Source organism: Myotis nattereri (genome assembly GCF_964212035.1).
Source record: "Myotis nattereri genome assembly, chromosome: 2".
NCBI lineage: Eukaryota > Metazoa > Chordata > Mammalia > Chiroptera > Vespertilionidae > Myotis > Myotis nattereri.
Genome location: NC_138076.1, coordinates 177,187,681 through 177,208,561, shown reverse-complemented (window position 1 = coordinate 177,208,561; position 20,881 = coordinate 177,187,681). Strand labels below are relative to the sequence as shown.

The 20,881-nt window shown below is 45.8% G+C and overlaps 1 protein-coding gene across 2 annotated transcripts in view; it reads right to left on the bottom strand.

The window, feature by feature from the left end:
* Window positions 1-14,613: 14,613 nt before the first annotated feature.
* The window catches only part of AMN1 (antagonist of mitotic exit network 1 homolog), a 59,535-nt gene continuing 53,267 nt past the window's right edge, over window positions 14,614-20,881 (bottom strand). The window contains exon 8 of one of the 2 annotated variants that reach the window (XR_013995556.1): window positions 14,614-15,209. The gene's annotated coding sequence lies outside the window, so the exon portion shown is untranslated. Of the gene's footprint in view, window positions 15,210-15,290; window positions 16,747-20,881 lie in introns of those variants that run through there. The other variant, XR_013995557.1, reaches the window with a different exon arrangement.

Genomic DNA, 20,881 nt, shown 5'->3' with positions numbered 1-20,881 from the left:
ACATGTAAGCAAGATGCCTCCTGGAAGTGTATCCTCCAGACCTGGCTGCCCACATGAAGCCAGGTGGACAAACGGCCCAGAGCAGCCCTCCCAACATTCCTTAGCCACAAAACCGCATGCAAAATAAATGTACTAAACCACCAGGTTTTGTGATCGTTACCCAGTAATAAGTATTTGAAACATGGGTCAAAAATGAAAAATTTCCCCAAAATGCTGGCAAAAGCAATTCTAATGGGATTGAACCAGTTCGTACCATTTGCAGTGTCTTAAAAGTCTATGCTTTTCGAGATGCAAGCCTTATAATGACCGTGCTTTCTATATATACTGTTTCTAAGTTTCTTCATTTTAGAGAGATCAATAGCATCCCACTCCTTGGAGGGGTTTTTATTTTGCCTGTCTTCTGAGAAGACAATGACTCACGTTGGAAGTCCTCCACCAACTTTTTTTTATCCTCATTATCTCTACTTTGCTTCCTTCTTCCTTCTTGATCCCGCCAAACTTTAAGCTCTGCTCATCTTCAAACAGAAGTAATATCTACTACTCACCTACTTTGAACTGAAACACATGAAGCTCTTTGAACTCACTTGAAGAAAGGAACAAAGAAGGACTGAAATGTGTGTGGGTACCTGCAGGGTACTTTAAAAACAGATGCTTGTGAGGAGGAGGAAATTTTCCTCTCCCCTCCTAGGCTCTTCCAGCTGGTCTAATAATCAAATTGACAGGTGACAGATTAACCAGAGAAAAGAATCAAAGTTAACTACATGTGCGTGTACTGGAACCCCATATACATGAGAGGATCAGAGACACAAAGGTAGCATGAAGTGTATGTGATAGTCTGAGCTAAGGGTGAGGGAAGTCACCTAGAGGTTTCAGAGCAGAGGGTCATTCACAGGTTGGTGTAATTAGAAGTGTGCCCTGCCCTACAGATAGGTCATAAAAGTTATTTCTACTGATAATTCTTATTATGGGCAAGGTTCCAAATACGAATTCTTTAAAGGAGGGGTAAAAGTTTCTCTTGAACCCACAGGGTCTTGATCACTTTCAGCTCAAAATAATCCACATGCCTAAGTGGCTCATCTTGGAGTGGCTTGTTCTGAACCCCTTCACTTGATTCATAAATTGATTCCAAAACCTTTTTGTGCTCCTATTATCCTATATAATAAAAGCCTAATATGCTAAGTGTCCAGTCACCTGGTCAGCTGTTCAACCAATCAAAGCATAATATGCTAATTATATGCTAAGGCCACTTAACCGACCACTATGACATGCACTGGACCACCAGGGGGCAGACGCCTTGACTGGTAGGTTAGCTTGCTGTTGGGGTCTGGCCGATCGGGACTGAGCGAAATGGGCCGGACATGCCCTGGAGCCCTCCGGTGGTCCCTCCCCAGCTGACCAACCTCCCACATCTCTCCCTGGCCCTGATCGTGCACCAGTGGGGTCCCTCGGCCTGGCCTGCGCTCTCTTGCAATCCAGGACCCCTCAGGGGAACTGGTTTCGGCCCGATCCTGCAGGCCAGGCCAAGGGACCCCACCGGTGCACGAGTATGTGCACAGGGCCTCTAGTGTAGTAATAATATTTATTCTCTCAGGTAGGACTCTGAGTATCCAGTGATAGAAACGAATTCAAATTGGATTGAGGTGAACAGGAATTTATTGGCACATGGAACTGAGGACTCATTTCAGGAGAGGACTGACTCAGGACTCAAACAATGTGAAAGAGAAAGAGATTTCTCTGTTTCTTGGCTGACACTGCCTTCCCCTGTGTGCTGGTTCTGTTCTCTGGCTCCGAGTAGTTGGTTGAAGAAGCAGCTCCGGCCCTGGCCGGTGTGGCTCAGTTGGTTGAGCATCGTCCTTTGCACCAAAATATGGCTGGTTCCCAGTCAGGGCACGTGCCTAGGCTGCAGACTTGATCCCCAGCAGGGGATGTGCAGAAGGCAGCAGGTGAATGTTTCTCTCTCATTGATGTTTCTCTCCCTCTCTGCCTAAAATCAATAAAAAACATATTTTTAAAAAAGAAGCAGCAGCAGCTCCAGCCTCACTGTTTGTCAGGTCCAAGTTCAATGAGAGAGAGAGACATTCTTCCAGGGAGCTGCCACGCAAGTCCCGGGATCCAACGATTGGACCATCTTGGATCTCGCGCTCATTTCTGAACCAATCCCAGCGGCCTGGGGGAGGAGGATGTGCTGATTGGCTTAGGCTGGGCCACCTGTTCCATCCCTAGTGCTGACTCGGTGTCACCGAGAGCACAGGGACTGAGAGGCGGCAAGGGGAAGCAGGGGCGCCCCGTCCAAGACGGAGCTGCCAACATCACACCCGCCTGTCCTCCTGCTCCTTTGCAGGAATCCTCTGCAGACGGTGCGGTGTCTTGGAGAGTAGCAGTGCACAGCCTTGTTTGACCAAATCTTTTGCTCATCCTCACCCCAGTGTAATCAGTGCCCCCCTCTGAGAGTGTGAGGCCATACCCCAAGTTCACACCCCAAGCTCATACCCGAAGTTCATACTCCGCTTCTTCTTCTTTTTTTTTTTTGCCCTGGATACAATGATATTTCTAAGTGTTTTGCCGTTTCTCCTCGGAGGTGCCACACAATACCCTTCTCTTCCGGAAGCCGCAGCCTTTAGGGGAAGGAAGCAGGACAACAGGTGAAAAGTGACTGCTTTCCTTCCGCTCCTGGGCTAATGCATAGTTAGAATCTTCCAAGATGTAAAGGAAAAGGGCTAGAGCTGGATTTCCAACTGTGGAGGGACAGCATCTTCCTTCCTTCCTTCCTTCCTTCCTTCCTTCCTTCCTTCCTTCCTTCCTTCCTTCCTTTCTTCTCTCCTTCTCCTTCTTCTTTTTTTGTGGCATTATTTTACAAAATGAAGAAGTTGGAGTAGAAACTCACTCGAGTTCCCCCTAGTTAGAGGACTCGATGATTCACACCCTTTCTTCCCCCCAACGGGCAGTTTTTGGTTTTATCTGTAAGAAGGGAGAAGGCCTTGGATTGGGAGAGAGGAGCCTCTTCAGCAAAGAGGAAAGGGCGGGGGGGGGGGGGGAGGGCGGGGGGGGGGAGGGCGGGGGTCAGGGAAGGGCAGGAAGGACACACAGCACCCATTTCCCAGTTGTAGTTGTCAAGCTGTTGCTCCTGGCTTCCCACTAGGATTCTGAGCCTTCCCACCAGTCCTCAGAGTCCGTTCAGATCAGCTTGAACCTGACAGCCTCATTCCCTCCGCTCTAGAAAAGCAAAGCAAAGCAAGGCTTGATGGATGGCTCAGAATCGGGCAGGAACGTTTCATAAAGATGTCCATCGAGGGGAGGGAGCAGGCTCGAGGGCCGAGGCTATTGCTTGGGGTCAAGTTCAGTTCCAGGCTGGCTTCCAGGACAGTTAGCAGGTAGGAATTAGAGGGCAGGAGGCTATGAAAAGCAGAGGGTAAGAGGAAAGAGGGAGGTGTTGTAGGTGCAAACTGGTGTAGAAAGCCCTGACACGCCAGCAGAACATTTGAATTCTTTGAAGGGAAGCAAAGTAAGCAACACAGGAAACCGTCCGGCCTCCTGGGGGATGCAGCAGGAGCTTTGCAGGGGAAGCAGGCCAGTGAGCAGCGTTTCAGGCCTGAGCTACAGGCAGGCACTTGCATCCCAGAAAGAGTGAGGCTGTCAAAGGGGTGAACTAAAGTGTGGTCTCAGCATTGGTGCCGATGTTGCTTCATTTTATTTATTTTTTTTTAAATATGTTTTTACTGATTTTAGGGAGAGAGAGGAAGGGAGAGGGGTAGAGAGATAGGAACATGGATTGGCTGCCCCCTGCACGCCCCCTACGGGGATCAAGCCTGTAACCCGGGCATGTGCCCTGACCGGGAATCCATCTGTTGCCCTCTTGGTTCATGGGTTGACATTCAACCACTGAGCCACACGAGCCAGGCCTGTTGCTGCGTTTTAAGTTTTATTTCTCCTTGGTTCACTTGCAAGTCAGAAGAAGTGCAAGAGCCACACAAGGATGTGCCCTGCAGTCCGGTGTGCCAAGGGCGCTACAAATGAACAAGCCCCAGCCCCCCGCCCCGGGGACCTGCCTCTGTCCACAAACCCAGAACCTCTCAGGTCACGTTAAAGCCCACACCTCATCCTTTATCGGAAAAACAACAATTTGAGAAACAGAGAACATGGACTTCTATCCTGACAATGTTGGCTCTTACCTGAGCCCAGGGATCCTGGACAATAGTAACCGGGATTAACCCCCAACTCCCTGTGTTCTGGAAAAGGGTTCCTGCAAGGCCACACCCTGCCCAGGTGATTTAGATAAGACTCCCCCTCGTTTGCCTGTGATGAGGCTAGACCAGACCCTCAAATCCCTTTCTTTGCTTCATAAATGATTAACTGACCTGCTTGCCCCCTGATCAGTTCCAACAATATGCTGTTAACCCAACTTTGATTAAGTTTGTGTCCTTCCTCCAGGCCCCTGAGCGTGGACCCACCCTTCCCTCAGCCAGAGTCAGCACACAGCCCCTTCTGAGAATAGCGGGGCCTCAGGGTCAAGCGTTCTCTGACCCACTATTGGTCATGCCCCTTGTGCCTCCCACTTCCCCAGTCTGATCCTCCCAAGCCTTGTGCACTCTGGCCTACAACAGAAAAACTCCTTTTGCCTAACTCTGGAGACGCTTGCAGACCTTCAGGTCACAGCTTTCTCCTATTGTGGTAGTTCCCACCCCCACCCCACCCCGCGATAATCCTTTTGCATGCAACTCTCTTCTTACCAAATCTGGGATGTTTGTTTTTTTTAAAATTTGGCGATCCTTACCTAGCGGTGTGGCTCAGTGGTTGAGCGTCGACCTGTGAACCAGGAGATCATGGTTTGATTCCCGGTCAGGGCACACGTCTAGATTGCAGGCTCAACGAACCCCAGTGTGGGGTGTGCAGGAAGCAGCTAATCAATTATTCTCTCCTCATTGATGTTTTTCTATATCTCTCTCCCTCTCGGAAATCAATAAAAATATATATTTTTAAAAAATTTGACAAACCAGAAATGAAAGACAACCCATCAGCTCCTTTTCTGAGCTCCTTCTATCAAAACAAGCTTTATTGGAATCAAATATTGTTTGATCATTCAAACCCAGGGCTGGGTTTCCAGAGTGTTGTGGTTTGCCAAGGCAAGGTGACTTCTGACAAATGGTAAACAGAGTAGAGGGCCTGAGGGAAATGCTTATTATGCGACAGGCGCTGTTTTAGTGGTTTACATATGTCATATCACTTAATTTTCCCAGTTTCCCTCGCTTCAGCTTTGTGTTAGGAATGAGGAAACAGACACAGAGAAGGTAAATAACTTACTCAGGGTCACATAGCCAGTGAGAGGCAGAGCTGGGATGCGAAGTCAGGTCAGGCCAGTCCAAGGTCCTGGCGTGGGAATCTAATCACCACGCCAGGGCTTTCCTGAGGGGTGGCTTCCTGGGGTGCTCCCTCTCGTGCTGGCTCCTCCTACTTGTGAATAGGAAGCAGGTGAGAAAGAATACGAGTTCTGACAGCTGTCAGCTGGGAACTGCTCTGGCACAAACACAAGCCACTTCACAGAACAGAAAAGCACCATGAGCCCTAGTCGGTTTGGCTCCGCGGATAGAGCGTCGGCCTGCGGACTGAAGGGTCCTGGGTTCAATTCTGGTCAAGGGCACATGCCCGGGTTGCGGGTTCCATTCCCCGTGGGGGCGTGCAGGAGGCAGCCGATCAATGATTCCCTCTCATCATTGATGTCTCTATCTCTCTCCTCCTCGCCCTTCCTCTCTGAAATCAGCAAAAATATATTCTAAAAGAAAGGAAAACCTAGGCAGCTCACTCCGGCCGCCACGGAGCGAGACATAAAAGAGACCACTTGCCACTCCTGTCTTAGCCCAAGGACAAGAACACTGTGTGACCCTCAGAGATGACCAAACGTCGCCCTCTCCTGGCTAACCTGAGCAACTGCTGCTGCTTTATCCCCTTCCTGCCCGCTCCGCAATAAAAATTGTCTCCAGATGACGCCCACTTTCTGCCAGCATCCAATTCAGAGCAATCCTCACTCTGCCGAACCTTTTCAAATCCATCCAACAGGAAGCCTAGCCTATCATAAGCCCCGTCTAATTTCCTCTTACCTGGGTGCCGCGCAGTTCCCGAGGGTATAGTCACGCTTACTGTCTTTGACCCAGCGGACTGCTGAGCTAACACAAACAAGCCTGTAGTTCAGATTTAAATTTGATGCGTTCTTATGCGCCACCTGGTGGTTATATATTGTAATAGCAGGAGCTCCTACCTGGGCTGATTCTGGAAAGACCACATCCTGGGGTTGTTAGCCCCTTTTTACCCAACACTCAGCTTCTCCCATCTTATCCCCTCCCTCCCCCTCCTCTCCAGCTCCCACCTTCCCCTGGAAAAGGCTTTTTTCCTTTTGGGGGTAGTGTAAATGGTCTACCATACTGAAGAGATGTCCGAGTTATCTTCAACTCAATTTCACCAGCTGGGGAAGGGACCTCAAGCCTCAGCCTTTACGCATCCCGCATCCCGTGGTTTGTCAGTACACCTGACCCTGGAGGAGAGGGGTCCGTGGAGACCTCTGGTGGGAAACTTAGGTTCTCTCTGTGGGAATAAACACCAGAAGCTCTGTACCCTGGCTCCTCCTCCCAACGTTTATGCCTTTGAAATGCAGGGTAAAACTGTTCAAACAGCTCAAGTATCGTTCTTCTTAATATTCCCAAACACTAACCACAAAAGTCAGAAAAAAATTCGTTCCTAGAGGGCCGAACATAGACTCTAAATGTAAAAGCTTATTTGAGGTGTAACTTTCTTTTCTTATCCATTGGCACATCCTCCATAACTTAGGGCTGTGGCCCTGATGGAATAGCAACAGCAGCACACATCTGGGACTTCTTTTTGGTCACGTGAATGTACGTTTGTGATGCGGAAACTCAGATACACAGGGCATGACTGCCCCAGGCTAAAGGCAATCACCAGTCTACAAGGCAGCGAGGTAATGAAATAGATAGCATTGCCGCGCCCTTACCTTCTGCTGTAATTACAGCACCAGCGATCTCTAGGATGCGGCGGTGGGAGCACATCGATGTGTTTCTATGACACTGCTTTCGTCATTTCCTAGAGCAACAATTTCCCGGGGCAAAATCAATATGATTTTAAAAATCAGATGTGTATCTTTTTTCTAGAAAATACAAAACCTGACCCTAGCAGCTGTGGCTCAGTGGATAGAGCGTTGGCCATGGACTGAAGGGTCCGGGTTCGATTCTGGTCAAGAGCACATACCTCGGTTGCAAACTTGTCTGTGGCCTTGGTTGGGGCACATGTGGGAGACAACCAATCGATGGGTCTCTCTCACATAGATGTTTTTCTCTCTCTCTGTCTCTCCCACTCCCTTCCACTCTCTCCAAAATCCTCAGGTGAGGATTAACAACAAACAACAAAAATAAAGTTGATTTAAAAAAATAAAAAGGAAAGAAAGAAAATACAAAGCTTGTATTACTTTATGAAATGATAGGTGTTTTTATTATATAATGGGATATTTTCTAAGAGTGCTGCAATGACCATCCATACCTATACATCACTGTTACAATTCCACAAATACTACATTGATCCATACATTCTTACTGTAAAAAACACAACCCAGAAGTGAACAGTAGGTGGAATAGTTACCCACATTCCCAACCCCTCTTCCCAACTCTCACTTCCCTAGAATAACCACTATTGCCAGTTTTGTGTGCTTCTTCCAGATTTTTTTTGCATTTACATTCATGCTTATGCACATATTTAGTAGGTAATAGTAAACATTTTTCTGTATTGATGTGTTTAAGATACATTGTTATCTTACTTAATCCTCATATGAGAAGCAACATTTTACATTTACCTTCAGCCTTTTGACTGGGCCTGAGGATTAAATTGACATAAAACAGATTAACGGGAGAAAAGCATATACATTTATTTAATGTAAGTTTTATGTGGCACAGAAGCCCTCATAAAGACCCAAAGAAGGGGCCAGGCCTACATGCTTTTACACTGGGTTGGACAAGGAGAGGCAATGGTGGGAAAGGCCAGATAGAGGAAGATCAGGATTATTTTATCAAGGTCCGTTTGTACAAAATTCTCTCACCTTTCAACTTCCTGCCCTAAATGATAAGAAGGTCGCTTTCATCTTGGTATAGGAAGGACATTTTTTCCAGATGGGGGTTTTATCTCCTGCTTTTTAGGAAGAAAAGACTCAGAGCACCCTTCTTGTACCTGCCGTGTTTGTAAATGCCTTAGCTCAAAATAACCTTTATGTCCCAGTGGCCTATTTGCGGGGGACATATTCTGCCACCTCTCATCTTCACAACAACGTTTGAGGCTGGTGCCAATATCTATCCATTTGCAGATGAGGAGCCAGAATCACAGAGGAGGTCACGAAATGGTTCAAGCTGCATCACAGGCAAATAACAAAGCCAGATTTTGAACTCAAGCCGTATTCAGTGTCCCAAACTCTCAGCCACTGTATTGTACTGCCTCTCATTGGCTAACTCATATCCTCCCAGGAGCTGCGTGGACGACATGCACTCTATGTAGCATTCAGGGGTGGCTCATGAGACAGCAACTTAGGGCAGGTAAACCTGGGCTGTTGGGCATAAACACACAGGAACACAGTGAGAGGAGCTGCTTGATTGAAGCTACAAAGGCAGCCAGTCTCAGCCTTTATGCGTTGTCAGAAACTGGGGCCCAGCCAGCGGCGGACTCAGTGGTTGAACGTCGACCTATGAACCAGGAGGTCATGGTTTGATTCCCAGTCAGGGCACATGCCTGGGTTGTGGGCTCAGTCCCCAGTGTGGGGCATGCAGGAGGCAGCCGATCAATGATTCTCTCTCAATACTGATGTTTCTGTCTTTCTCTCCCTTTTCCTTCCTCTCTGAAATCAATAAAAAAATAAATAAATAAAACAGGTGGATTGCTCAATGACAGCTCAAGATTTATTGAACTATCTTAGCTTGTCATTTGGGTAAAATTAAATATTCTATCAAAGCCACTTTCTTGCCACATTCCTGACCCCCACGTGGGTTCTGCAAACTCAGTTTCCATTTATCAAGAGTGAAAGCGTAGACTAGCCCTCGGACCTCATTTCCGCCCCCGTCTGGGTTTCATCTGCGGACTGAGGGTCATCCTGGCCCTGTTCCTTCAGAGCATGATATTAGAAGACGTGCAAGTGAAAGCGCTTTGTAGACTGGAACTCACTTCCAGTCGGCCTCTGCCTCGTGCCCCATGCATTTCTCTCTGGGCTGTGAAAGTGGATGAATTAGCTCTTAGCATCAATTATTAAGAAACAATTAATGAAAGTACCCAGACATGATGAATGCTTTCTAAACAGCATACAACCAGCACAGACGCTTCCTCGGTAACCTCTTGCTATGAATACCGGTTTGCAATAACCTAACCGGCAGAAAGCTGCTCTTCCCTGCTAATGTCAGTGCACTCCCTCCTGGGGAACACGGAGCAGTGACCTCAGAGCTGCATTAGAGGCTGGCACCCAGCGGGCGCGCACAGATCTAGTCAAAGAATTAAATGGGAACGCTGGTCCCAGTCCAGCCCTATTAAATGTCGGTACATGTATCGCACTTTCCATGCGCATTCGTTTTTCTCATCTTCAGGTGGAGAAAGTAATTTCTGCCATCTTCTTAGCCTCTCAGAGATGCCATGAGACTGAGATGATATATGAAGCATTTTATCTCTGTGGGTTTAAGAGATTTTTATTTTTATAGACGTATTTCCCTTTAAGGCCCACATAGGTAAGAAGAGCTTATCAGCGTCCGCGTGTCCCCAGGGCATCCACAGGAAAGGGGGCTGGCAGTCCCCAGGTCTGGGAGTCAAGCAGGCGGGAGGCAGTATGAGAGGCAGGGAAATGGGTGTGAGAAGAAGCAGCTAGAGATCATGACGGGGAAGCTGCATTCAGAGTTCGGGAGGTCTCGGAAAGGAAGTAGAAGCTAGTTAATATTGGGAAGAAGATAAAAGGCAAAGGGCTCTTCAAAGTTCAGCCCCCGCAGGCAGGGGCCTGGTACGCAAGGAGGGTACAAACAGGTCACTGCTGCAAACAGGTCACTGCTGCTGGTCCGGAGGCAAGAGTTACTGCCTTTGCCCTCACTTAACTGTGTCTGTGCCGGAATCCCTTTCCACGTTTTGCTGACACATGGAGCTGAAGGTTGACATCAGCCCTTGAGAGCAGTGGTCACCATCTAATCAGTCAGTGTTGACTGCGGCTGTTCTGTTTTATAGCTGCGTATTCATGGCCCCAAACGTATTGATAAAATAAATATCAATATGTTTACATGCATGATCTACCTTGTGCAAGTCCTGTGTGTGGTGCTACAAGAAATAACACACTTGGGAAGCAAGATAAATGCTCAAGTTGGCAATTTCTCTATGTGATTCTGGTAGGGCTGTTAACCTTGCTGCTATATCTGCATGTTACATTACTCAAATACTACATACGAATGTTCCTTCATGGTTTCTCGGGGTTTCACTATTCTCTATAGGCTACAGTTGTTTGTAATATTTCCAAACTTAATATTTATTCATCACTAAACAAATTTGTTTTGGATATCCATAACAATGAATAAAAAGTAGAAAGAATGTTGGCAGTACTTTTAAGAGGAACTTACTGTTTCTGGAATTCTTGGGAATTCTGATTTCTCCTTCCTGAATCCCAAAGATTATGTCAGGAACTTGGGAACATTACTCTAGTTTAATGTTCTTCTTTGTGTATGTTAAGTCTTTGCAACTGTGGAGAAGCAAGACCCTACGAGTAGTTGTAGGTTCTAACTGTCACGTGGGAATGGTGGGTAAGGGGGAGCAGGGTCAGTGTTTGTCTCTCTGTGGAGAGTGCTTTATAATTAGAACTAGAGGCCCGATACATGAAATCTGTGCAAGAGTAGGCCTTCCTTCCCCCGGCTGCCGGCATTGGCTTCGCTCTTACACCTGGGACCCAGGCTTCCCCCGCAGCCCCGGCTTCATCCGGAAGGTCATCTGGAAGGTTGTCTGGTTCTAATTAGCATATTACACTTTTATTATTATAGACTAGAGGCCCGTTGCACGAAGAGATTTGTGAAATAGGCCTTCCATCCCCTGGCTGCCGGCACCGGTTTTCCTCCGGCACCCAGGACCTGGGCCTTCGCTCCGGCCACAATGGAGAAGCCAAGCCTTGAGGCTTCTCTGCTCCGACCACAGCAGAGAAGGCAAGCCTCTTCAGTCTTCAGTTGTCTTCAGTCTTCAGTCTTCGCTCTGTGCCTGCATATGCAAATTAACATCCATCTTTGTTGGATTAATTTGCATGCTCATCCTGATTGGCTGGTGGGCATAGCAGAGTGACACCAATTTGCATGTTTCTCTTTTATTACTGTAGATATTCTAGGTTAAGTGAAATCTTATATAGATTAAAATAGGTAGGCAGGTTAAAATGTATTTGAGCCCTAGCCAGTTTGACTCAGTGGATAGAGCATCGGCCTGCAGACTGAAGGGTCCTGGGTTCGATTCCAGTCAAGGGCACATGCCCTGGTTGTGGGCTCAATCTCCAGTGGGGGGCATGAAGGAGGCAACCAATCAATGATTCTCTCTCATCATTGATGTTTCTATCTCTCTCCCCTCCCTTCCTCTATGAAATCAATAAAGATATACTTAAATAAATAAAATCAGTTTGAAAAAACAAACAAAGGAAAGGGCTGCACAGCTCCCAGCCAAGGGGACACAGGATGGACAATGGCAGCACCAGGAGCTGGAATGTCATCCTCATCTGCAGTCGCTGGCGGGAAAGTTTTGTGGGCAGTGGGTCTGGGGGCTGAGCTGGTGAGCTTGGAATGCGGCGGGAATGCAGGTGTGCGATCAGGTGCCTCCGGGAAGTTTCCATTCCTTGTACAGTCTGCCTCCTGGTGTCCAGCGAGTTTTTCCTGGTCTTTTGTTCTCCTGTGAAAGGAAGCTTACAAATGGCCATCAGGACTATATTGCCCTAGAGTCCTAGCATCGGTGACCTCTGAAGGCCTCCCTTTTTATTTGCTATTTATTTCCCAGAGTTATGAGAGGCACCTGGGACTTTTATCTTGACAAGCCCCAAGACTGCTGCCTTCTCTGTTTAGGGAGTGAAATAAAACTGCTCCCCCACCCCCAAACCCCCAATTTTTTTCCTTTCCCAAAATGGCTGGCTTCTTTGTTCAGTGAGACAGGCTTTTAACGCCCCCTCTTCTTTCCTCGCCGCTTCCTACCTTAGCAGTTCCAGGTGATTTACATTATGTTTTCTCTGGTCAGAGAGAGACAGGGCATTAAAATCCCCTCTCTGCCCCCCTTCCCTTCCCACATTCTTCAGTGAGGAGAGGGATTGAGCCTTTTGCTGTCAATGTCCTTGGCTGGGGAAGATAATGGCTTATTATTTTGGAGCTAGCTGCAAGCTCCCCAAATTGTTGGGCCTTGTTTAATGTTCTTGTCTCGTTTTCCCTATTCCACTTGCTTGGGAATTTTCCTAGCTTCTCACTATCGTGTAACACTTTTATTAGACCTTGTCTATGTCTAGACACACAAATACTTAGCGCTGTGTCACAATTGCCCACAGGACTCCATTCAGCAACGTGCTGTGCAGGTCTGTAGCCTGGACAGCCTGGGCGTGGCACTACCTGGTCAGTGTGCGTGCTCGCGGTGACGTGCGCACAGGGACGGAATCTCCTAACGTTTCACTTTCTCGTCTCAGTTTCCCCATTCCCCTTGCCCAGGGATTTTCCTAGCTTCTTACTATCCTGCCTCACAGCTACGTCACTGTTTGCCCCAGTTCTGCCAGATGGGGTGCAGGCTCGCCCTGATGCAGGGACAAAGACCAAGTAAATATTTTTCATGATGTCAACGTCTTTAACAAGCCTTTGTGAAACACCTTCCCTCAGAGTTCAGAGGATACCTCTGGAATACGATCCATCCGTCTGAACCGCCTGAACCGTAGTCCCGGGAAAACTATGAAGATAAAACATTGATAGGAGCCAACATTTTTATGTCCTTTTAAAGCCCCTACAAAGGGATTTGATTGGGTTTCTTCCTCGTGGGGTTGTTAATATGGTTTTGCTACTCTTTGTGTTCTGGCTGAGTAGAGGCCTTCTCTTGTAAAACAACTGCTCTGACAGTAGCAAAGAAAGTTAGTTCTCTGCTTCTGGAAAAATCCACCAATTTGGGTAGTGATGGAGGAACCCAATTCACTGAAATGGTGATCCAGGAACTCTCCAAGGCTCTGTCACTCATGACCTCAGCTGCCCTAAGTGTCCCCAGCCCTCAGAGAAAGTTGAAAGAATAAATGATAACTTGCAAAATGACCAGAGGGACTTAGCTTGGCCACAGTTGCCTGGGGCGGGGACCTTTCAGAATCACCTGAAAGTCGGATTAAGATGAAGATAAAGAAATAGAGCAGCTGCTCAAGTCCTGGAGGAGATTGTGCAAACGCTAACACTGAGGTGCAATGAATGCAAGAATGAAGACATCTTAGAGCTGGAATACGGAATGCGGAATAGAATGGCTTTCACATTGTGTTTAAGCGCCAGTGTTGTTTGCCAAACCTTTGGGCTGCTAGCCATACATTCCTTGTAAAATAGATTTCAGGGTTGCATCCCCAAAACTTCTAAATCAGCATCTCCCAGTCATGGCCTGGGAACTGGAATGTAATCAAGTGGCTTAAGTTCTCATCAGAGGAGCTGGGAATACCGTGCCCTAGAACTTTGTACACAGAACTGGCACTTGGAGCTTTTTAAGTGACAGCTCCCTTCGTTCGCTCTGAAGATTCTGCGCCTGAACATGCAGTGAGGGGTGGCTTGTGTAATGCGAAAACTCTCTTCAGATGGCACCAAAGGACTGCACTGCCTTCCCTGGGCGCTTGTCAGAAATGCAGACTCTCGAGTACCACCATGATCCGACCGGCTTTTACCCAGATCCCAGGTGAGGGTTTGAGGGACACTGTCTTGCAGTACCGAGGTGCAGGTATTTCATCTGGTTCCCAGTGTAGGACAAGCGCAGGCTCCCTCCAGCGGGGGCGGCACAGGCACCTGGGGTGACGTCCTCCTGAGTTCTGGGTAATATTGCATTTCGACAACAGTTTTTGCTGATGAGAAAATTGGAAATAGGCAAAGGTGAAGCACTGCTTTGGAAAGAAAACTGAAGTGGGAGTAAGCAAGGTTTGGGGGCAGCCTGCCCGGCATGGCTCCGTGGTTGAGTGTCGACCCATGAACCAGGAGGTCACTGTTCGATTCCCAAAAAGGGCATTTGCCCAGATTGTGGGCTTGATCCCCAGTGTGGGGCGTGCAGGAGACAGCCAATCAATGATTCTCTCTCATCATTGATGTTTCTCTCTCTCTCTCCCTCTCCCTTCCTCTTTGAAATCAATTTTAAAAATTATTAAAAGACATAAGAGGCCATGACTATTGAAGACCAAGTTTCTGAGCAAATATCACCTCAATTATCTATTCACAATCTGACCAGCTTGATCAATCAGTAAGCATGTGTACGTTGGGGAGAGGGAGAACAATAAAACGAATTCTGGTTATACCAACTCACACTTCTGCTACTAAAGATCCTCTTCCTGTTAATAATGCACCTAAGTGTACCACATAGAACTGAATTAATAAGCCTTCTTGTATGGTTAACTACTTCTTTAATTGATTGACCAATTATTTCATTAAAGGATAATTAAGGGTAAAATCATTACTCCCATGTAGATATGAAAAAAACCCATTAAAGATTTTTAAAAAGTCATTAATGAAGAAACTTGTGTTAAAGAAAAACCAAAATGAAGGCCACAGTTTGAGTATACCCTTAAGCCAACCATCCATCACCACATAACCAAAACTTCAACTGTCCTGATCTCCCCCAAATGCTCACACTGACCTTAAACAAAAAGAATCTTGAGCTTTCTACAAGTCAGCATGAATATGCAGCTTCCTAGCCAATCAGCCGCGAACAAGGAAGCTTAGTGATGCTGCTACTGGCAGAGGAATGTAAGCTTCGGCAACCAATCTCCACAGAGAACAATGCACTTCCCGTGCTCGCTTTCCACGCTGAGCTGTCACTGCTGGAGCTGAGCTGCTCACCGCTTGTGGTTTTGAAGGCTCCCAGTCTGTGAAGTTTGTTTCTTGATCAATGAAATATTCCTATCAAGAGGAGCTCTCTGAATTTTCTTTGCACACTGGTCAGCTGGTACAACCAGTTCAAAGGGGCTGCCGACAGATTCATTCCTAGATCAGGAAGATTGCAATGAATCAGCAAATGGAGGCAAAAGCAACATTGTTTTCTATGGAGCAGAAGAGAAGGAATTTGCATGTCAGTAGTCAGGGTTTATTTAGGATTGCTATTAGCTAGCTACAATTTACAAACTTGTAAAAACAGTTCCCAGAGAATCAGAGGACCCCGGGGCTTTTGGGGTGAATGTTAAACAATGCATAGTTTTCCACTGACGCATAAAAATTTCCCCAAAACCACAGACAGAATTTCTAACCACAGAGATCCTTATAGTTAATATCTCTATTCCCAGACTAATTTTTTCTTTATTAAATAAGTTAATAGTTCATGTGAAAGTTCATGCACTATCAGTCATTACACTTTAAGACTTCTGAGCATATTAAGTAAGTGCTCATGGAGAAAATAAAAACCCCAGAATCATTTCTAATCAGTTACATACATTTTATTAAAAGTTCTCACTTTTTCGCTGGGCTGGTGTGCTCAATGGTTTGAGTAGCGATCTGTGAACCAAGAGGTCACTGGTTCGATTCCTGGCCAGGGCACATGCCCAGACTGCAGGCTCGATCCCCAGTAGGAGGCATGCAGGAGTCAGCGAATCAATGTTTCTCTGTCATGAATGTTTCTATCTCTCTATCCTTGTCCCTCTCTCTCTCTCTCAAATCAATAAAAACATAATTAAAAAAGAAAAACCCTCTCATGAGACAAATCACTTAAGATTTGTGCATTTCTATGTATGTGAATTAGACCTCAATTAGGGAAAGAAAAAAAAAAAGGAAACATATCCCTCTCCTCATGGCAAGTCCCTGTCCTCATGAGAATTCAATAAGCAAAACAAGTGATGAATGTCTATGGAGAAAAGGAAGGTGGGGAAAGGAAGGGCTGTGACTTTAAATAAGACGGTCAGAGCTCCTTGAGATGGTAGCATTTGAACAAAGACTTAAAGGAGATGAGAGGTACTAGTCTGCAATGAAATATTTGAAAACCACATTCAGCAGCATATTAAAAGGGTTATACATCATGACGCAGCGGAATTATTCTTGGGAGGCAAGGATGATTCAACATATGAAAATTCATCAGTGTAAGAACAGTATGAAGGGAAAAATACCACATGGTCGTCTCAGTTGACGCAGAAAAAGCGTTTGACAAAATTAAAGGGGCTGATGGGGTTAGTCGTGCACGTGTCTGAGGGACGATCATCCGTGAAAGACTGAAGCAGGAAACAGCCAGATGTGTTTGTGAAACAACAAGACGGCGGGTCCAGAGTGTGTGAAAGCTTGTTGTCAGGAGTGGTAGGAGTAGAAGTCAGAGATGCGATGGCAAGGCGCAATGCGTGCAACTGGAGGTTTTTCAGTGGAGGATGGACATGACCTGACTTCCTTTTGAAAGGATCCCTCTGGCTTTTCTGTTGAGAATAGGCCACAGGTGAGCAGGGGTAGAAATTGTGAGGTCAGTTAGGGGACTATTGCAACGATGCAGGCTCAGGTGGTCTTGTATTGGAGGGAAGCAGCGCAGGTGGTGAGCAGTGGGCAGATTCTGGATACATGGTGAAGGGAGAGAGAGAGAAAGAGACAGAGACAGACAGGGACTATGTCACGAATGATACCAAATCTTTCTTACACATTAGGCCTTAACTATTACCAGTGATAACTATTTACGCCATATATTTAAAACAAGCACACCACTATATACCTGAAACCAATACAAAATAATATTGAATGTAAATAGTAACTTTAAATATATATGATTTTTAAAAAAAAACAAGCAGGCCAGGTCCTAGCTGGTTTGGCTCAGTGGATAGAGCGTCAGCCCACAGACTGAAGGGTCCCAGGTTCGATTCCGGTCAAGGGCACGTACCTGGGTTGCAGGTTCAATCCTTGCCCCGGTCAGGGCTTGGGTGGGAGGCAGCAAGTTGATGTGTTTCTCTCCCAACAAATTGATGTGTTTCTCTCACGTCTATGTTTTTTTCTCTCTCTCCTTCCCTTCCACTCGCTGAAAATCAATAGAGAAAATATCCTCGGATGAGGATTAAAAACAAACAAACAAAAAGAAGTTAAAAGAAACAAACAAACAAACAAAAACAAGCATGGGAGTGCGTGGTAACACTGTGGGTAAGAGTCTTTGCTCTTTACACATAACTGAGTCTATTTCACAGTTTCACTTTTTGTTTTTACACAGACACACCTGGAGAACAGTAAGCTAACTTATCACTAGATGGCAGTATAGCTTTAGTTTGTTGAAGATTTTACTGCTTAGTGGGAGCTCAATGGCTTTTATAGCAAACTCTTAAGGGGCCAGAAATCAGGATTTTCAGGCATGACTTGGAGACCTGTAATTGCCTAGTGACTAACTAGATCAGCGGTTCTCAACCTGTGGGTCGCGGCCCCTTTGGGGGTCGAACGACCCTTTCACAGGGGTCGCCTAAGACCATCGGAAAACACATATATAATTATATATTGTTTTTGTGATTAATCACTATGCTTTAATTATGTTCAATTTGTAACAATGAAATTGGGGGTCACCACAACATGAGGAACTGTATTAAAGGGTCGCGGCATTAAGAAGGTTGAGAACCACTGAACTAGAGGAACTCAGCTGTAAATAGCAGATAAGAAATCAAATAGGAAACCTACAAATTCACTCAGAGATGGCACTACAGATTTGTTGCTAGGGCAGTTTGATGGAGAGAAAAAGCTAGAAGGAAGCTGCAGCTCTAGAAAATGCAAAACTTCAAACTTGATTCAAAAATCTGAGGACAGCCCCGCTGGTGTGGCTCAGTGGTAGAGCATCGACCTATGAACCAGGAGATCACGGTTCAATTCCTGGTCAGGTCACATGCCTGGGTTGCAGGCTTAATCCCCAGTAGGAGGCTTGCAGGAGGCATCTGATCCATGATTCTCTCTCATCATTGATGTTTCTATCTCCCTCTCCCTTCCCCTCTGAAATATATATATATATATATATATATATATATATATACATACACACACACACACACACACACATATATATATATATATATATATATATTTTTTTTTTTTTAATAAAATTGTGAGGGCAAACACATTCTGGGGTTGCAGGGGCAAGTCACACTTGCTTGGGTACAATTTATCTGTTGTTTGCCTCTCACTGCGGATTTGAAAACTAACTGAAGTGGCACTATTATCAGAAATATATTAACAATTTTATGTAGGATTTATATTTATAACCATTTATAAATTATGTTATATTTATAACTAATATTCTCCAAAAGTGGTAAGGAAACTTTTTTTCATCATTCCAGATAATTCCCATTAGTGTTTTGTTTTGTTTTTTCTCCCAGCACTTAGGAAAAACAAAGCCCTTACTTTTTTAAAGTACCTGAATTATGTAAGATCAGAAAAATAATGCAACAATTTGGATTTAAAATGAGACACAATTCAGCTGGAGAACCAAGATGGCAGCATAGGTTAACGCCGGAGTTTGCTGCCTTGAACAACTACTTCAAAAGTGAAACCAAAAAACGGAAGGGACATCACCCAGAGCCACAGGAACGCTGGCTGAGTGGAAGTCCTACAACTAGGAGGAAAGAGAAACGCATTCGGACACTCAGAGGAGGCGCAGTGCTGAAGTCAAATTCTGAGGTGCGGAGTGCGCGCACGGAGCGGGCTGGCGGCGGAGGGCGCGGTTGGCGTTTTCAATCGGGAGGGAGTCGCAGACTCTGAGCTCCAGATCCGGGCGAGTCTTTAGGGACCCAGACTCAAACGGGAGAAGCGGGACTGTCTGGCTTCGGTCAGAGCGAGTGCAGCTTTCTCTCCGAGGTTTGCAGCCATTGCTGGGACTCAGAGAGGCAGAGCCCCTGGGGACAGGACTGAGAGCCGCCATCACTGCTCTCTCCGGCCCACCCTGTTGATCCTGTGCCACCCGCCCCGCCCAAGCCCTGCACAGAGGCTTTTGCCGGATAGCCTCAGGCAAAGGCTAGATTAGCACCTCCCTAGAGGACAGAAGTTCTCTCACTGCAGAAACAGCTGATTCTCATAGCCACTTGGCCTGGAGGTCAAACCCTCCCTGGTATTAGCTACAACAATCAAGGTCTATAAGACTGCGCACAAAGACCACTAGGGGGTGCACCAAGGAAGCATAACAAAATGCGGAGACAAAGAAACAGGACAAAATTGTCAATGGAAGATATAGAGTTCAGAACCACACTTTTAAGGTCTCTCAAGAACTGTTTAGAAGCCGCCGATAAACTTAATGAGATCTACAAGAAAACTAATGAGACCCTCAATTGTATATTGGGGAACCACCTAGAAATTAAGCATACACCGGACTGAAATAACGAATATTATACAGACTCCCGACAGCAGACCAGAGGAGCGCAAGAATCAAGTCAATGATTTGAAATGCGAGGAAGCAAAAAACACCCAACCGGAAAAGCAAAATGAAAAAAGAATCCAAAAATGCGAAGATAGTGTAAGGAGCCTCTGGGACAGCTTCAAGCGAACCAACATCAGAATTATAGGGGTGCCAGAAGATGAGAGAGAGCAAGATATTGAAAACCTATTTGAAGAAATAATGACAGAAAACTTCCCCCACCTGGTGAAAGAAATGGACTTACAGGTCCAAGAAGCGCGGAGAACCCCAAACAAAAGGAATCCAAAGAGGACCACACCAAGACACATCATAATTAAAATGCCAAGAGCAAAAGACAAAGAGAGAATCTTAAAAACAGCAAGAGAAAGAAACTCAGTTACCTACAAGGGAATACCCATACGACTGTCAGCTGATTTCTCAACAGAAACTTTGCAGGCCAGAAGGGAGTGGCAAGAAATATTCAAAGTGATGAATACCAAGAACCTACAACCAAGATTACTTTATCCAGCAAAGCTATCATTCAGAATTGAAGGTCAGATAAAGTGCTTCACAGATAAGGAAAAGCTAAAGGAGTTCATCACCACCAAACCAGGATTATATGAAATGCTGAAAGGTATCCTTTAAGAAGAGTAAGAGGAAGAAAAAGGTAAAGATACAAATTATGAACAACAAATATGCATCTATCAACAAGTGAATCTAAGAATCAAGTGAATAAATAATCTGATGAACAGAATGAACTGTTGATTATAATAGAATCAGGGACATAGAAAGGGAATGGACTGACTATTCTTGGGGGGGAAAGGGGTGTGGGAGATGCAGGAAGAGACTGGACAAAAATCGTGCACCTATGGATGAGGACAGTGGGTGGGGAGTGAGGGCGGAGGGTGGGGCGGGAACTGGGAGGAGGGGAGTTATGGGGGAAAAAAAAGAGGAACAAATGTAATAATCTGAACAATAAAGATTTAATTAAAAGAAGAAAAAAAAGACACACCAAATAAAATAAAATAAAATAAAATAAAATGAGACACAATTCAAATAAAAGATGGATGGATGGCAAAAGAGCCCATGGAAAAATGCCCACATAGTGTTAGTCATTGGGGAAATGCATACTAAAACCATGATGAGAATGAGCCACAGTTTCATACCTACTAATGAGGCAGAACAGTGAGAAACTAGGGAAATTCCTTGACAAGTGGAATAAGGGAAACTGAGACAAAATAATTAGACAAGAACCAACAATCTGAGCAATGTAACAGCCGGCTAATAAATCACAGGCTTTATCTCCCCGAACCAAGGACACGCAGGAGCGAATGGTTTA